General features: G+C 38.8%; 1 protein-coding gene across 2 annotated transcripts in view; it reads right to left on the reverse strand.

Annotated features, from left to right (window-relative positions):
* The window catches only part of BTBD9 (BTB domain containing 9), a 414,698-nt gene that overhangs the window by 185,585 nt on the left and 212,291 nt on the right, over positions 1 to 16,822 (reverse strand). The gene's annotated exons all lie outside the window — the stretch shown is intronic.

Raw genomic sequence — 16,822 nt, forward strand, 5'->3', positions numbered from 1 at the left:
CCCTCTGGCAGGCTGATATTATAGGGCTCAGTGGGAAAACCATAAGCCTAATTTTCACGGCAGCACATAAGGAACAGTGACTGACTCAGTTGTACTATAAGTACAAAATAAGAGTATTTTCTATCCTTAAATCTCACCTAAAAAGTTTTCTTTTTCTTTTAAGCTTGCAATTGATTCTCTCTGTAAAGTGTCTTGTGATACTGTGAATTAGGCTATATAAAAATAAAGCACACTGCATTATATAAAGTTTTACTGCCTCTCTGCTATAACATCAAATGTGCTTGATTCTCCAGGCCTAATTTGTATATCTTTAGATTCACTGAGTAGTTTTCACCTTATGAAGAATTCAATAAAATGGTATTAAAAGAGACAAAGATTGCTGTCAGATATAAATTCTTTTTTATCTTTCCTCTGAGCCTCGGCCTTTGGCAAATGGTTCTTTTGGATTTGCAAAATGCATCCCAGCAGTAAAGGTCTGCTTAGTTCATACAGAAGTTAGATCAGTTAGCATTTATAAACTAGAATAACCCATTTCTAAAAGATACATATTAGAAAGTCTTCACAACTAGTGTTTCCTTAGTCACATAATTGATAAAGAAAATCACGGTGTTTTCAGGCCCCAGTAGACTGGAAAACAGTTTGGCTGGGGTATATTTGATAACTCCTGAATGACTTCAAATGTCACAAGAAGACAATGCTTGAATATGGTGGCCAATTCAATAGGGGGAAAAAAAAGGATAAAAGACATCTAGGCTTCACGGGGAATCTTCTCTCATCTTGCTTGGAATATACGGACAAAAATACACTTGGTTCATATCAAATCTAAATGTGCAGGATTCTTTTAGCTTTGACCTCAGTTCTCTACTATTGGCTTCACCCTTAGTCTTTGGAAGGGGGTTAAAAGCCTACGATCTGCTTCAGTGTCATTTTGGGCAACTGAATGTATGTATTCATGATAATGATCATGGATATGTAGGCTCCTGTAAAACCCAACTAACATAACAACCAAAGTACTATGAACAAGGTATGCCATTTGGACTTATCCTTAGTATCTACTTATTCACTTTCAAATATAGTCAAGCATGCTAGATACAACTTGGTGTGAAAAGCTCTTTCTGTAATTTGGGTACTGAAATCTTAATCAGCTGAAGTTTGAATCTGTGTTCATTACTGTGAGACTAAAATGCTATAATGATAATTATTACTGTGTGAAAATCATTACAAAAGTATTAACTTTATGTATTAAATTATTAAAAATCAGAATGGTCATATAAAAAGGGGTATAGATTAATATTGCAAATATTAAGAAACAGATTCACAAGTTATCTTTAGGAAGACCATTATATGCTTTTTGAATCAAAATATCTCTACAAAATTTTTAAAAATACCAGACCAACTATTAGAGATTAAATAGTATCCTAATTCTAATCTTCTTAATATTATTTGGTGAACTGTTATTCATAACCATAAGCAAAAAACCTCTATTTAAATTTATTTTCTTTCGCATAGGATACAAGTTTCAAGAAACAATTCCTTTTTTAAAAAGTTTTTTTTTTTTTAAATTATTGAGAGCAAGCGAGAGCATGCATGCAAGCATGGGAGGGGCAGAAGCAGAGAATCTTAAGCAGGCTCCACGCTCAGCGCAAAGCCCATCGTGGGGCTCCCATGACCACGAGATCATGACCTGAGATGAAATCAAGAGTCTGATGCTTAACTGGCTGGACCACACAGGCGCCCCTCAAGAAACAATTCTATTTGAGAAATCTTCATGTCATGTAAGGATAAATTTAAGATAGATGTCAACTTTGCTACCTCAAACTTTCATAGGAGAGAAGACTCTAACATAAATAACATCCATGATACTTATCTTCAATTTAAACAGAATAAATATGAAAAGAAGAATACAGAATTACAGAAAAATGAGCTGCTGCTAGGAATCATCAGACTTTAGTTCAAAGTGTCTATTATCATGCAATATAGTGGTCATAGGATCAATTTAACAGGTGGTAGTGCTGAGGGTGCTGGTTCCTATCATATTGTGTCAAATTTTAAAATTCTGATTCCTAAAATTGTAGAAATTGTAATGATATTTATATTTGGGATACATTTTCAAATTCTTCGTCAAAAGTCCTCTATTTCTGGTCTCAATTTTACATTTTGCCAAACTATGTATCCGGTGTACCTCTGAAGTGACATTCTATGTTATGTTGCAAGAAGAGATAACGTACAGTATAACATACAGTAGAATGAACAATGAAACACTTATGAATTTCCTTGCGGACATTCACCTTATTAGGAACTTCAAGGTAAATAATCATTTCTATTTCAACTACTTCTATGTCCTGAGTGAAGATCTACACATATTTGTTTGCTTTGGGGAGACATTATATTAAGTCTAGATTATAAGACAAAAACCGTAGGAAGGGATCCTGTGTCTAATGTGCATCATTCAGCAGTTGCTCTCCGGTCAGTGCAGCAGGGATTATGGGTGATGGCCACATGACTGGCTGCATGGATTTGGGACAGACCTTCTAAATGAGTAACATTCAGCTTGTTCCATCTGTGCCCAGAGGAGAAATCAGCCAAATAGATAAGCTATTCCACTAAATTCTTGGGGAAAGAACTTGCCCAGATGCCAAATACATTTATGCAGAATCATAAAGGAGAAGACCGGATTCACAGGGTGTCAGACATTTGTGGGTCGAGCAGGCCTGAAATCCAAAAGAGGAAAATAATGGTCCGTTTCATTAGCATTCCCTGTTCTCAGAACTAGGTAACATCACTTTGATTTAAAATGCATGTGCTCAACTCACCCTGTTAGGATGTGCCGATGCTACTCACAGTCCATAGGGCTATCGTCTAAAGTGAAATGTAATCTCCAAGTGAAAAATATAAAATGATGGAAAAAGTATTTTCCTCACTCAAGTGAAATCTGGTTTTATGATGCTCTTGCTCAAGAGACATCTGTTAGCATATTTGGATTTAAATGTTCCGATGTGTACTTTGTGCCAAGAAAATGCTTCTAGTATGACTGCCCGACAAAAAGTCTGCTTTAGTAAAACAGCTTCGAGGTTCACAGTTTAATTGGCTGGAGCCAGACCGCGTGGCTGTAATCAGGGCCCCTCTCCTACTTGGCTTGTACAATGACAGTCGCTTTAGCTCTCCAACATTAGGGGCTGTTTTGTTTTGCTTTTTAAGGAATGAAGAAAAGGAAGATGGTAACACTTAGCACCTATATTAGCTGTTAGGATTATAGTCCACTTAGACTTTTATAATGATTTGTCTTACAGCTTTCTGTTTTTCACCAAGGAAAAGGGAACAAAGATGCTTTGGAACAGGGAGCTATTTGTGGATTTCTGCACACAGTGTATTAGCTTTTTCTTATCTCCTCTGTATTACCAGAGTTCTTACTGACCGAAAGTGAATATACCAGCTGAATTTAGTGTGTTGAAAGATTTGATATGGTCCTTTTCAAATGAAGTGTGTTGAAAACAGCAGTCCCCATCAATTCTTTGGCCAGTACCTTCTTTCTGATGGTACATATTTTGTATATATATACAAACACCTATGCTGTTTCTAAACTTTAACCTTGAAATGACTTTGTTCCTAATAAATACTAATATCCAAAACCCGACAATCGTATAAACTGGAACTTAAAGTTAAACCTTCATGACTTCTGAAATATTAAAATGTCACCATAAAAAGTACATTTAAAGGGGTTACATAACTTGTATTTTATGATGCATTGTCTTATCCTTTCTCAAGAATGAAATTTGAGCTGTGTTAGACCACAGGTATTAGCAAAAACAATTTTTAAACAAAAGGGGGCAAATGACAATAGTACAATAATTTATTTTTAGGACTATGTAATGCACCAAACTCTCCACTTGACCTTTTAACTGTCTTTAACTGGCAGGAAATCTGTGATAATTTATACTTTACTTGATAGAGGTGAGGATTTAATAAAGAATCTTTTTAACTTATTTTTACCAGATTTTAAAGACATATATTATATCTAGAGCCAAATTTCTTTCTGCTTAATCTTGCTGGGAAAGTTTCATTTCCTTTAACTCAATACATAAAATCTGCACCTTTGTCTGCCAGAGAAATATGCTCAATACGTGGTCTGTTTCATGGCTTGATACACCACAATAAATCGTTAATGATACATTACTGCACCAAAAAACAAGCAAATGCAATACCATGTTCTTTGTACATTTCAAACAGAGCCTGGGAATTTGAAAATATTCCCCTTTTAACCCTTCAACATCAATATCACTGCCAATAAATATGTATTAAACACGTGTGCACTACGCTTATAAACCCATGCTAAATGCTGCTGGGTATTCACATTCGTTCACAACTGAGTGTGCTTTAGAGTGACTACAGTATACAACAATGTAATGAAAAGTATGTAATTATTCACCATCTTTTTCATGAACCACTCAAACAGAGAAATATCCAAACTGATTACTGCTGGCTGATATGATAAAGAAATTACACAAGGGATCAAGAAGACTAACTCACCTGAAAAAAAGAAAATACTGAATAAAAAAATTGGATGCCTTAACTTAGTATATGATAGCCTTAAAATCCTGGGTGCTATGAATATTAAAATACACCAGAATGGTACATTTTATAGGTTATATTTTCTCTTTGGCTTCTGGGCCTCAAGCTTCATGTTGGTGATTCATGATTTATATTGTCAGTCAAAGCTCTTAATAAAAATACAGCTTTATGTCATTCAGTTGGGAATAGGATTTCTTCCTTCTCTCTCTGTAGAGTCCCACATACATATTGAATATATTCTACTAGTAATTATGAAATATAAGGTTATAAGGGCCTTTAGTGATTGTTAGCATATGCCACTCAAACTTCTCTCTGATGGTACAATGAAATGATTGGAGATGCTGGTGCCATCACCTATCTGTGTATGTAGGGCTATAAGAGGGGAGAAGGCTCCTTGGACTTGCAACACCTAGCCTTCCTGTGCAGGCTTGTCTCACATACATTGACCTCTATCATGTGGTCACAAAGAGTGCTTTCCAAAGTGGGGTGCACGCACTCCAGGGGCTTGTAAAATTATTTTTTTTAATCTTTTTCTTTTTTTTTTTTTTTTAACATTTATTTACTGTTGAGAGACACAGTGCGTACAGGGGGAGGGGCAGAAAGAGAGGGAGACACAGAATGTGAAGCAGGCTCCAGGCTCCGAGCTGTCAGCACAAAGCCCGACGTGGGGCTTGAATTCATGAACTGTAAAATCATGACTGGAGCTGAAGTCAGACGCTTAACCAACTGAGCCACCCAGGCGCCCCAAGGGGCTTGTAAAATTTTGATTCATTAGTTCCAGAAGAAAATACTAGATTTTATATTACCATTACCTTTATTGTAGGCTTTTAAAATGCTTATGTTTTTGTGTTTTATAATATACTTACTGGTATGGGAATATATGCATATAATTTATAAACAAATAAATATACTGGGGTGCCCACTTGAAAATATTTTTTGTAAAAGCTTCAGTAAGATAAAATTCACATACCTTATAATTCACCTATTTAAAGTACACAGTTCAGTGGTTTAACAGTTTATCCACAGAGGTGTACAACCATCACCACAATCAATTTTTAGCACATTTCGTCACCTCAGAAAACAACCCTGTATTTTTTAAGTCATCAACCCCATTTTCCTCCCATTTTTCTAGCCTTAAGCAACCACTAATCTACTTTCTGTCTTAATAGATTTGCCTATTCTGGACATGTCATATAGTAGGAGTCACAAAATGTGTGATCTTTTATGACTGGCTTCTTTTACTTAGCATAGCATTTTCAAGGTTCTTCTGTGTTGTAGCATGTATAGGTATCTCATTCCTTTTAATGGCTGAATAATAATCCCCTGCACAGCTATAACACATTTTCTATATCCATTCATCAGCTAAGGACATGTGGGTCTCTTCTACCATGTGGCTGTTGTGCATACTGTTGCCATAAACCTTCATGTTCAAGTTTTCATGTGGATGCATATTTTCATTTCTCTTGGGTATATACCTAAAAGTGGAATTGCTAGGTTAAATGGTAACTCTATATTTAACTTTAGGGGCAACTGTCAGACTGTTTTCCAAAATGACTGAACCATTTTTACATTGCCAGCAGCAGTTTATGAGGGTTCTGTGTTTCTACATCCTTGCCAACACTTATTGTTATCAGGGACTTTTTTTTAATACCACATTTTTTCCTTTCATTTGAGTATAGTTGACACACAATGTTACATTAGTTTCAGGTGTATGACTTAGTGATTTGACAAGTTTGTACATTATGCTATGTTCACCAAAGTGTAGCTAACATCTGTCCTGTTACACTGGCATTATAGTATCATTGACTATATTCCTTTTGCTATGGCTTTTATTCTGGTGACTTATTTGTTCCATAACTGTAAGCCTGTATCTCTCACTCCCCTTCACCCATTTTGCCTAACTCTTCACCCCTCTCCCCCGTGGCAATCAAACTGATGTTTGATTCGGGCTATCCCACTGGGCATGACGTGGTGTTTCACTGTAGCTCTGGTTTGCACTTTCTTGATGACTAATAATGTTGATTATCTTATTCACATGCAATTCTTTAAACTAATGGTGTGCATGACCAAAAATATTCTGAGACCACTGGTATCAAGTTCTCTGGCAATTTCAGGGCAGTTATCCAATGAAAACTCCAGAAGAACATTCTGAAGCAAACACCACAAGGCATTTAGCTCTTCATAGACAAGAAAAAAGACACTTCCACAGATGGCATACAAATTAAACCAAAAAGTATGGGAAACCCGTGGGAGAATCAAAGATCCACCAGATATAGACATCGAGATACTGCCTCCAATTCAGGGATATTACACCACTCTGAGGGACTTGTCGGGAATCACCTTCACTGTCACCATCGCGTAAGCTAATGCCTGTCTCTACCCTCATTGCAAAGAGGCGGTGGCAGTGATCTTAGTTACATCCTGGGCACACCATCAGCAGTCCATGAAAGGCAATCTAGTGACAACTCTGAGGAGGCACTCCACCAGGACCAAGATATTAGAGGCTGTCACCTGTATCTGTGCAAATAGCTCTTCTTAGTACAGAACAGAAAGAACTACAGAGGATTTTAAAAATATAGCAAAATATATAAACAAGTGCTCTTTTGGAGCCAAAATTATATACATTCTATATTTTGGTATTACGGGACAACAGACAGTCAACATTTCTGCTTAGCAAAATTACTTTTGGAAATTACACAGGCTGGTGAAATCCCAGTCTGAGAAGTATATGCCTTCTACTCTAGATAGGACCTACGGTCTCTCTAACTTACTCTAGTCATTCCTGCCTTTTTTTTTTTTTTTTTTTTTTTTTTTTGAGAGAGAGAGAGAGAGAGAGAGAGAGGGTGTGTGCGCATGATCTTCAGCTGGCTCCATGCCCAGTATGGAGCCTGACACAGGACTCTGTCTCACGACCCTGAGATCACGACCTGAGCCGAGATCAAGAGTCAGATGCTCAATCGAGTGAGCCACCAGGCACCCCTCATTCCTGCTTTTATATGCTTGTTTCTGCTCTTTCCCTAACTCTGGAACACCAAGTTTTCAAATTCTACCCAATTTGTCAGCTTACTCAAATATTTACTGAGCATCTAAATGGAAGGCACCATGCTTGGCTGAAAGAATTAGGAAGAGGACTGTGTGTGCCAAGATGATTAGCTCATGAACCCTACTCTCAAGGGTTTTATGTACTATGCTCTCCATCAAGTCTTCCGTGATAGACTGATTAACAATTTCTGAATCACATCAACTGTTAATAGCACTATGAGGGGCAAGACTATTTAAAGTTGGAGCTGCTATGGAAAATCTAGCACATATAGGTCATGGTACCTACTACCTGATGCAGTCTTTTAGAGAAGGCTTTTTGGATGAGTCAAAGCTCTAAATAGGAAATAATAAAGGCTTGTACCTTAAGTCAGATCAGCCAAGCAGCACTTCCTATCTCCCTAAATCTAAGAACTAATGTCAACAAATCTTCTGATTATTTTACCAAGAAAGAAAATGCTCTAATGATTAATTCTTTTTTAACTAATCCTTTTTATACCTCTAACACCAGAGTGGCTGTTTCTGAATAAAAAGTCTCTTGTTTCTCTTTTTTCACTGCCTTTCTCTCTCTAATCCTCACCCTGCTGAATTTAATTGCCTTGGCAATGCCAAAACAATGTCTGATCCTAATAGGTCAGCATTGATCGCTCTAAACCAATTGGTTCCTTCATTAGCAAGAAAATGAAGTAAAGAAAAAAGGCAGGTGGCTCTCTGAACGGGCAGCTGGGCTTCTGCTCCTCTTACAGTGCCTCTCTCTCATTAAACAGTAGCTGATCGATTGGCAACTTGCTCAAAACCCACAAAAACTATTCATCACTTTTGACACAGACCTGTTTTAACAGGCCACTCAACTCAAGATCTGGATACCCACACGGTTTATTTGTAGGTCCCATCACAGTCTTCCCAGACAGATCTCTCTGAAGATCATACGGAGAAAAAGGAGGACACATCACCAAACAACCACTCTCTGGCAGGATGCCAAGTAAAGCCCAGCTAGGAGCGTTGGGAGCAAAGGCTTCCCAGGAAGACAGTCGGGAGTCTGTGGCCTGGCAAAAGCAGGCAGGGTGAAGAACGAGTCTTGGTGATATCAGAAAATGGAAGTAAGCAGGGATCTAAAAATATCGGTCATCATCAAAGGGAAGGAGAAAAAAACAAGGTCAAAGAAGGAAAGGGAATGCAAAACAGGAAAGAAAAGAAAACACATACAGGAAAAGCACAATACTCTCTACTTTGGTTGGTTGAGAAATAAACTAAGGAAGAGAGCAGAGTAGGAGTTTCATCAGATGATCTAGAGAACCACCTCTCTCTGCCAGAAGAGATGTGTGTCACTTACTGCTGGGGCAATGCTGATGAGGGAGTGTGAGGCAAGCTGAGGGCAAAGAACAGGCTAACAGCACCCCCTCCCTGCCCCCCAGGTGGGCTATGGGTGATATTCCTCAGATACTCTTGGCTGCTCAAGAACAGGGGAAAAGAAAGAAAACAAACGGTTGACTGACAGAAATCACAGGCATGCAGGACACGAGTCTTTCAGTTTACGGATAACTTCGTAAACTGCAAGAAAAAGGCAATCTCATCCATAGCCTAATCTCCAGGAACCTATAGACTCCATTTCCTGGAGCTCTAATATCACTCTCATCAAGATGTAACGGGGTTTAAGTGCTTGCCGTGGTGATGTGGAAAACAAAGGCAAATGAGAAATGAAATTCCCTTACTGCCTACAGCCCACTGACAAGTCCTTGAATCAGGCCGAGTGACCTTCCTCTAGGAGCTCAGTTGCCTCGGTGATGACACTTCCCTAAGAGCAAAAGGGAATCTTGGCTTATTATTATCCTGATCCCCACCCATAGGTTCACCAGGATCCTATGGGTCTCCTTAAACACACAAAAATTCCTTTATCTTTAACCCCCAAGTATATGTTGGCAATCATCTTCCAAGCATATAGCCCACTGATATCCATCTGAAGGGTCTCAGGACTAAAGTTTTACTAAATAGTAATAAATGATGTTTTCCTAGCAATAGCTAGCCTCTCAAAGTCCTGGAAACCTTGCTTCCAAAATTCCTTAGAGACTTAACACTGTCCCTAACCCCCTCCCAACCTGAAGGTTTATAATCAGTCACTCTTCACAACCCCAGAGCAGCTCTTTCTGCCCAGGGGTCCTGTCCCCGTGCTTTAATAAAATCACCTTTTTTGCACCGAAGACCTTTTCAAGAATTCTTTCTTGGCCATCGGCTACAAACCCCCACCATCACCCCAAAACCCCATCAATGTGACTCAGATCGTCATGACACGCTGCTAAGCACTGCTTCAAGCCGGGCAAACCTGTGTAAGGAAGGGGTATTCCCCAGTCTTGACGACGAAGCATCTACTTACGATACACCAAACACCGCACTAGGCTTTTACATAAAATACCTTACTGAGCCCGATGACAATCTCACGGAGGGGTCATTTCAATCTTCATCTTACACATTAAAAAGGTAAGATTCAGAGATATAAAGTAACTTGTCCAATGACTCAAAGCCAGTAAGAAGCAGCAGTCAGAATTTGAATGTAGTTCTGTTCAATTCCAAAGCCCACAACCTTTTAATGAACCGCTAGTAGGGAATGTGAAAATGAAAATGCAAACAAAAACAAATATGGACTTAATTCATAAGGTATAAAAATAAATAAAAATATGAAATAAGACCTTAATTTTTAAAGGAAATGAAAAGAGTAAAAGGACCACATCACCACATTTTATTTACCAGGTTATTGCTTTCATCCTACTGGATTCTTCATAATTGGCCCTTGGTTCTGTACCCTCTGGGCAGCAGGACCAGCATTACTGATAATTAGCCTCCCTTTCACTTGCTACCTTTATGTTGCTAGCAGGGTAGCTGAAGAGGACTGGCCTTAAAAACAATCCAATGCCACAGTAGTAGGTCAATTTTCTCCTAAATTTCAAATCCAGAAACAGAAACAATTTACTTCAACTTACATGTCAGTAATTCCTTGTGTTCACAGATTCAAGACCTAGGAAAAACTATTCACTTATCACACAACTTGAAGCTTTACCAGTTACTCATTAAAAAGCACTTATTGATATGTTGAATTTATTTACCATTCACAAAACACCTTTCATGTTCAAGGCATCCACTTAAGCTTGAATAAACACTGCTACAGTTATTAAACACAAATATAAATGATCTGAAACTTATTACAATGTTCACTTGCAGGGGAATATCAGCAATAATTGAAATTAGAAATAACCAACAGGTGAATTTTTGTAAATAATCAGATTTACCCCTAATGACAGATCCATAGAGATGTTGAGTCTCTAGAAATCTTTATTCCACTAAGAAGAATAGGGAGAAAAAGTAGAAAAGAGAAAGGGATATTTATTAGGGGCCTGTCATCTGCTGGGCTCTATGTTCTATCCTGGAACACAGAAATGAAAAGACCAGTGCACTGTTCTCTAGGACTTCAGATTCTAGTAGAAAAGATAAGATGTCTGGTAAATCATTCATCCATATATTCACACATCCTTTCCTTCATCTTTCCAACCAACCTGCAACGTTTGCCAAGTGTTGTGCTGGGCACTGGGGACACAACAATGAACCAGAAAGACCTGGTCCTGTGAACTCAGAGCCTAAATGGGGGAAATAGGCCAGGAAACAGGTAAATGTTACAAAATGTGATAAGTGCTATGACAGGAGAAAGACAGGGTACTCTGATAGCATGGAATAAGGACACCATTGGTGAAGGATAAACAGGAGTTAGAAAGGCAAACAAGGAAAAGAGAAATAAGAGAGAATTCTTTTTGTGATAAGCACGAACAATATGTACGAATGCTCAGAGATAAATCAGATCATGTTAAAAGGACTTAAAGAAATTCTGTAGATGCACCATTCAGTAGTAGCCAGTCTCCCATATGGCCCTTGCTGGCTGCCTTCTGTTATTCATACCCCTACAAAGAGCTGACCTTTGCAAGCAATAGGATATTATGGAAATGACGATGTGTGACTTTCAAGGCTAGGTAAAACAAAACACAACAAAGCACTGTGGCCTCTGCTTTATTCTCTTAGATCCTTCTCTGGGAGAAAGCAGCCACCATGCTGTGAGGACTCTCCAGCAGCCCTCTAGGGGAGAGGAACTAAGGCCTGCAGAGAACTGGCTACCTTTAAAAGTGACGTTAGAGTGGGAGAGAGCCAAAGCATAAGAGACTGTTAAAAAACTGAGAACAAACTGAGGGTTGATGGGGGGTGGGAGGGAGGAGAGGGTGGGTGATGGGTATTGAGGAGGGCACCTTTTGGGATGAGCACTGGGTGTTGTATGGAAACCAATTTGTCAATAAATTTCATATATAAAAAAAAAAAAAAAGTGAATCACTCAAACCTAGTCAAACCTTTAGATGACCATAGCCCTGGCTGACATCTTGGCCACAAGCCCATAAAAGACCCTGAGCTAAAACCACCCAGCTAATCTAGTCTCAAAATCCAAACCCATAGAAACCATAAGATAATAAATGCTTATTGTTTAAAATCATTATGCTTGGGATAATTTGTTACCCAGAGATAGGTAAATAATACATATAGCACTCAAGATAGGGGTGGAGGTGGTTGAGACCAGAAGCTAGAAAGGTAGACAGGGCCAGATCAAGTAAAACTCTGAATAAAACATGTGTTGGACTTTATCCTGAAAGCAATGAGGAGTCATGGGAGGTTTTGAAATAGGGAAATGATGGAGTCAGGTTTGCATTTAGCAAGAGCACCTGACTACAGTGTGGAGAATGTACTGGAGAGACACAAACCAGAGACACAAAGCTCATTCACTGTACTGGATGCAAACTTGACGTAGACTCTGTGATTCTCTTGACCTCCTCCAACATTCTCTTTAAGCCATGCTGAGGCACCCTTCCACAGGTGCACTCGGATAAAATGTCACACTACTTTCTAAACAGTTGTCAAGGGGCAGAGGAAATACAGAGAAATTAGCTTTCCAAGTGGTGAGCCCTAACTGATGGTGACAGAAGATGTCCACTGAACAACCTGCTATGTGTCTTTGCACTGGTTGTGAGGTGGTGACCAGCATGGTAATTTACTGCCTCACATTTTTCCTTATCTGACCTTTACCCTCACCACTCTGGGATGGAACGTACCAGAGGCAATGTCAGCACTTTAATCCTTGCTTCAGGCTCCGTATTTTATAGCTATGATGTTGCATCCAGCAGCCACTAACTACAGTTGCCTATTTAGAGGTAGAAATGTGGCTAATCCAAATTGAGATGTGCTGGAAGTTTAAATTACACACTGATTTAAAAGAGAATTTAAAACACCTCATTAATAATTTTTTTGTATTGGAAAATGTGGCATATGTAAACAATGGAGTATTATTCAGCCTTTAAAAAGGAGGAAAACCTGCCACATGTGATAACATGGATGAACTTTGGGACATAAGAACATTATGAAATAAGCCAGACTCAGAAGGACAAATACTACATAGTATCAGTCATATGAGGAATCTAAAATAGTCAAATTCATACAAGCAGAGAGTAGAATGGTAGTTGCAGGGGCTGGGGGTGGGGCAGGCATCAGTCAAAGTCAAAGTTTCAATTACACAAGACGAATAAGATCTAGGGATCTACTGCACAGCATATGCCTATAGTTAACAATAATGTATTGTTATACTTAAATATTTGCTAAGGGGGGTAGGATGTATGTTAAGTTGTCCTCGTCATCTTCTTCTTGATGAAGATCATCAATATCCTCAAGATCATCTATAAAGAGGGCAGTAGGAAACTTTAGGAGGTGATGGTTATGTTGTTAATGGCCTAGATAGTGGTTTAATGGGTATATGCTTAACTTCAAACTCACCAAGTTGTATATAATAAATCTGTGTAGCTTTCTGTTATATCATACCTAAAAGTGGTTTAAAATGTATAACAAATAATTTTAAATATGGATTACATGCTGAACTGATTATATTTTGCATATAATGGTTTAAATGATTACTGAAGGAACGTGGATGGAACTGGAGAGTGTTATGCCAAGTGAAATAAGTCATACAGAGAAAGACAGACACCGTATGTTTTCACTCTTACGTGGATCCTGAGAAACTTAACAGAAGACTATGGGGAGGGGAAGGAAAAAAAAAAGAGAGGGAGGGAGGCAAACCATAAGAGACTCTTAAAAACTGAGAATAAACTGAGGGTTGATGGGGGGTGGAAGGGAGGGGAAAGTGGGTGATGGGCACTGAGGAGGGCACCTATTGGGATGAGCACTGGGTGTTGTATGGAAACCAATTTGACAATAAATTTCATATTAAAAAAAAAAAAGAAATGATTTTCCAACAACAAAAAAATGATTACTGAAGTTAATTTCACTTATTTCTTCTTACCTTTTTGAATGTAAAAGTTTAAAATAACACACATTTAGACAAGAAAAGGGCAGTTAGTTGTCACAGTGGAGATGTAGAAAAGAGGATGGATGGGAAGGAATCTGAGGAGAAAGGACCTGCCAAGACTGACAGGACCGGCTGCAGAAGGAGAAAGAAGTGAGAAGTGAAAGATGATGCCGAGGTTTCTGGTTGGCACAAGTGGGTGTCTTTCACTGAGATGAGAACATAGGAAGAGGAACGTGTTAGAGTGTAGAATTAGTTAGCTTGAAGCATTCTGTTGTTCACTCTAAGGAAACTACACAGTGGCCATTTCAGTGTGTTAGCTACAAGCACAGGGAGATATTCAGGCAGGAATTGAAGATCTTGCTGGACTGGTGTCACATGAGCCCATGAGATTACCTGGGGAGGGTGTGCAAAGTGAGAAGAGCAGGGAACACAAATAAACAAATACATTAAGGATATTCTGGATTGTGATGGGTGTTATACCAGAAATAGAGCAGGATCAAAGGACAGTGAGAAATGGGATAGGGCTGGGTCGCTATTTAAGTCTGGGAATAACCGAGATGGGAACAAGGAACAATGTTGGATGGAGAGAGAAGGAGCCTTCTACATAGAAGAAACACCAAGAGCAAATGCAGGCAGTTGTGGAAGAGCCTTGCAAATTCAGGAAACAGCAGGAGTCTGGTCCTACTGGAATCTAACAAATGAGGAATGGGACAGGAGAAACCACAAGAGCACAAAGCGAGCAGATGGTGAAGGGCTTTGTATTTCAAGCTAAGGACCCTGGATCTCATTCTGTAGGCCAAGCAGGGTGGGGGAGGGAGGGGTCCTGGGAGTTTTAAGTAGAGGAGTGACATGACCTCATTTGATCTTCACAGCATTCTTTAAGGTACATGTTCCTAACAAAAAGGAGTCCCCATCCACTTGGCCCTGACATATCATTGAGTTCCATGGTGCACAATTTGAAAACCACTGGGCTAGATGATTTCTCCACACCTTAAAATCTAAACAGCCTATGGTTCAAGGTTTGGTGAGGAAAGTATAAAATGGTACTTGTGCCAGTTTCACAAGTCTCTCCCTCTCCCCTTCTTCATCCTCCATCCTTCACTCACTCTCAGGTGATAATATGTGGTGTAAGCCTGAATGTTAGGAGTACATAGGCATACGAAGGAACCAATGTTCACTTTAAAGTAGCATAGCACATATTTAGGCAAAATACTCAGGAAGAAGGAAGTTAATACCTTCTTGAGGGTTGTCATTGAACAGCTCAAACTAAAAAGAAACAATGAAAGTTACAGGCTGATTATCCAGCAGAGACCTCATCCAGGCCTGCTCACCATCCCCCATCCATGTGCTCTTCAGCTCTTCATTGCACACTTATCCTCCCCTCATAGGCAAACAAGTCAGGAAAACAAGAAAATCCCCAAACAAATTAATTATGATAGTGAAGGGGAAGTAAGCTAGTGGCTGAAAGACAGTTTAACATTGTCTGTTTATTGCAAATGTGTAAGTTTAAGCACTTCATTTTTTTCCCCTCTAATTTCTCATACCCATTAAAAAATCTTTTTTAATGTTTACTTATTATTTTGAGAGAGAGACAGAGTGTGAGCAGGGGAGGGGCAGAGAGAGAGGGAGACACAGAATCTGAAACTGGCTCCAAGCTCTGAGCTGTCAGCACAGAGCACAACACGGGGCTGGAACTCACAGACCTCAAAATCGTGACCTGAGCCGAAGTCGGACACTTAACCGACTGAGCCACCCAGGCACCCCAATCTCATACCCATTTTTAAAAAGTAATTACTTTATTTTATGGCTAGGACAAGTGACTTGCCCAGAATCACATACTCTTTGGTCCTCAGTTCAAAGCCTTTGCAATCACACAGCTTTTCATTCCATTGCGGGTTTTCTAAGATGAAACGCATTTCACAACACTAAGATGGAGAAACATTTGTTTTCACTAAGAAAAGGTTTGTTTTTAAAATAAATGGTATTCAGGAATAGCCTTCACTGATGTTACTTATGATATAATAGTAAGTCCTATGGTGGGAAGAATTTGCAAACATTTTGCAAAACACTGAGAAATGACTATGTCTCAAAAGCCAAACGAGTTTCTGAACAAAAACTAAATTAAACCCATTATAAAAAGCTTTTCAATGGACCACATCTAAATCCCACTGACTCCTTAATCTCTCTAGACTTTAATATAATGCATATAATACTACCTAGATTCAAAATATTTAGACATCTGGAAGTAAAGCTCTAAATCTTAAAATTGTCAATTAGTTGAACTACCAATACTACATGCATATAATCACATGAAAAGCAATGGTGCAAGAGAAAGAATGCTAGATTTGGGAGTATGAAGACTTTAGTTTCTGCTATGCTATCTACTCATCATGTGAAATGTGGCCACTTAACTTTCCTTACTGTCAGTAAAATGAGGTAACTGATGAGCTAGTAAATAATTTTAACTCTACACATGCTTACCAACTAGGCTGGATGGGTCTGGTTATCTATGGCAGAGACTGTGAATTACCTACCCCAAAATCTATTCTCCTCGTCTTTAAACAACCTTGATTTTTTTTTTTTTAAGCTCAGCACATAGCTGCCTGAAATAAAACCCACATTTCCCAAATTTCCCTTCAGCTAGCTAGGAATAGCCATTAGACTATGTTCTAACCAAAGAGATGTAAGAAAGAAAAGTTGTGCAAAACAGCCAGGAATGCTCCTCAAAAGTTGCTAATTCAACTGGGATATGCATTCTTCTGCACTTCTCTTCTTCCCACTGTCTGGAATTTTGTCTTGATAGCTGGAGTTCTGGCAGCCATTTTGGACAAGGAG

The sequence above is a fragment of the Lynx canadensis genome, chromosome B2 (genome assembly GCF_007474595.2).
Source record: "Lynx canadensis isolate LIC74 chromosome B2, mLynCan4.pri.v2, whole genome shotgun sequence".
Lineage (NCBI taxonomy): Eukaryota > Metazoa > Chordata > Mammalia > Carnivora > Felidae > Lynx > Lynx canadensis.